Here is a 2,428-nt window from a genome sequence, read left to right as displayed (position 1 = left end):
TCACCTTTGCTTGACACCAGGAAAGCGCTTTTTAGTGCTGCAAGAACACTTTCGGCGGTGGAGGTGGGTTCGAGGTCAATGACCTCCATATCTACTAAGGTGACAGAAGCTGCCACAGTGACTATGGCACCAGCTAGCTTTTCGGTGAGAGCTTTCTTCAACGGGACGGCTGCCTCTCTGGACTTTCGGCTTTTGCCCAGGTCAACGACAATGTCACCAACTTTGGTTTTTCTCATTCCTGTGACCGTGGCTCCGGAGTTAACCCCTGACTCCTGGATGACCTTAACTGTCTCCTCAAATGAGGAGCGACTAATAGATACCTAACATGGACAATAATACGTTTTGACATCAACATGATAATACCACGTTTTTCTTTGATGTTAAATATGGCAATATCACGTTATGTATTGAACATCAGTTTTAAAAACGATTTTATTCACAAAAGTAATCGGTACAATTTAATTCTGACTGCAAAATCAAATTCCTCGCATTTTTCCCATAAAAATCGATGTTGAACTCGATTTTTGAAATTTTGGCAGTACTACGTTTTGCATTTTCACCCTTCAATTTTGATATTGTATGATATTAATAGATAATTATTGATTCCAAATTTCCAGTTCATAAAATATAAATTTTGTATTTTTGTTTTAAATCAAATGCAAGGGAATAACATGCAAATCCAATTAATTTCCATACTATAAAAGTATTCCGAATAAAGTATTCAGAATAGTTTCAAAAGTATTCAGAATACATCACAAAATACTTTTGGAAATAGTATTCTAAAAGTATTTGGAATACTTAAAAAGTATTCGGAATACTACCCAAGACTGAATTAGGATATGCCGGATGTGGTCTACCTACAGCCGGGTGGTATTTACACGAACTTATGATCTTTCAATCTTCATTCACTATGTTTATACTTTATAACATTATACTTTACAACTTTCGATCAGTGGCGTGCCGAACTGACAAGCAGACCTGAGGCAAACTATACAATTTGATCCCCCTCCCCACCACCAACAATTTTTTCAAAATAGTGAAAAAAAAATGTTTTTTTATTATTCAAAATAATAAATATTATTAAGTTTTTTTAGGTATAAGTTGCATATCTATACTAACAAACCCACCCACCTACCCAAATTTCCCTTGAGGCAATTGCCTCAAAAAATGACTGTTCGGCACGCCACTGCTTTCGATAACAATGCTTCGACAGTTCGTAAATGTATGGTCATATGGAGACATGGAGTATAGACTCGGCACTCGGACGCCTGACGCAGTGACGCTCGGTACGTCACTTATTGTGCGACACTACAATATTTAATCAACATATTATTTTGGCATTCGATATGGAGGCAAATAATTTTATTTAATCATAAGTAGTGATGAATCAACCACCCATCTTTTAATTAATACAAACGTTTTGGGGAACAATGAAAATGCCCAATGTAATAAATCTCCAATGTTAAACATTTTAAAACTTAAAATTTGATAATTGTTGTCAAAATTCACACTTTAAATCAGTGGCGTCACATGGGGGGGGAGGTCTGATTTTAAAAGCGGCCCAATGGGCCGGTGCCCAGTTTTTACCGTTCTACCATTATTATATTTTTGATACATTTTTACTAATTAGTTATTAATATATTTATAATTAATATATAAATTTATATTTAGACGTATGCGGGGACGTACACATTGTATATTGTATGGGTATGTATTTATGTTTGTTTGTGTGAGTGTGTTTTGTGAAGGAAAATGAACATATTAATATTGTTGTATGTACAATAATAATAATAATTAGTATCATAATCTCGTATAGTTTAATTTCTAAAATCTAAAGCCGCATTCCCACGACTGGTGTACTTGGCCAATATTTGGTACTGGTGGTTAATTGCCATGGCGTCGGATCGGCATACTTGTACAATTATTTGTCACTGGTGTCGTTCCCGGCGATTGTCGGTAAATATGACACAAGTCAAAGGAACGGCCAATATACTTGCACTACTGATCCCACGACCGGTTCATGTCGACCAGGAAAAACACCAGCATGATAACTTTAGTCCAGTGGCGCCACAGTTTATAGGTATTAATAATATAATAATTTTTTTAATGAACAATGTTTCATCATGACCATGACCACGTTATGTAACAATCGATGTTTATATGCGCACACATCTGAGATCAATATAGTTGATAGATTAGCATTTTTCTATATAAATCTACGTAGGTACTATAATATATTTTATATGATACCCACGCACCCATACTTTTTTTTATTAAAATATAGGTACCTATTCAAAATCAATTTTTGTGATTAGATAATAATTAATACTTTTATTTAATAAATATCACAAGTTCTTCGTTCATTGTCTATTTTAGTTTCATAAATTAAATTAGTTTTATTGTTTGTTTTTGTGAGTGAATGCGGAGT

Source organism: Acyrthosiphon pisum, chromosome A1, assembly GCF_005508785.2.
Source record: "Acyrthosiphon pisum isolate AL4f chromosome A1, pea_aphid_22Mar2018_4r6ur, whole genome shotgun sequence".
NCBI classification, from domain to species: domain Eukaryota; kingdom Metazoa; phylum Arthropoda; class Insecta; order Hemiptera; family Aphididae; genus Acyrthosiphon; species Acyrthosiphon pisum.
The sequence above is the reverse complement of the archived record's forward strand: the minus strand, read 5'-3'. Positions refer to the sequence as shown.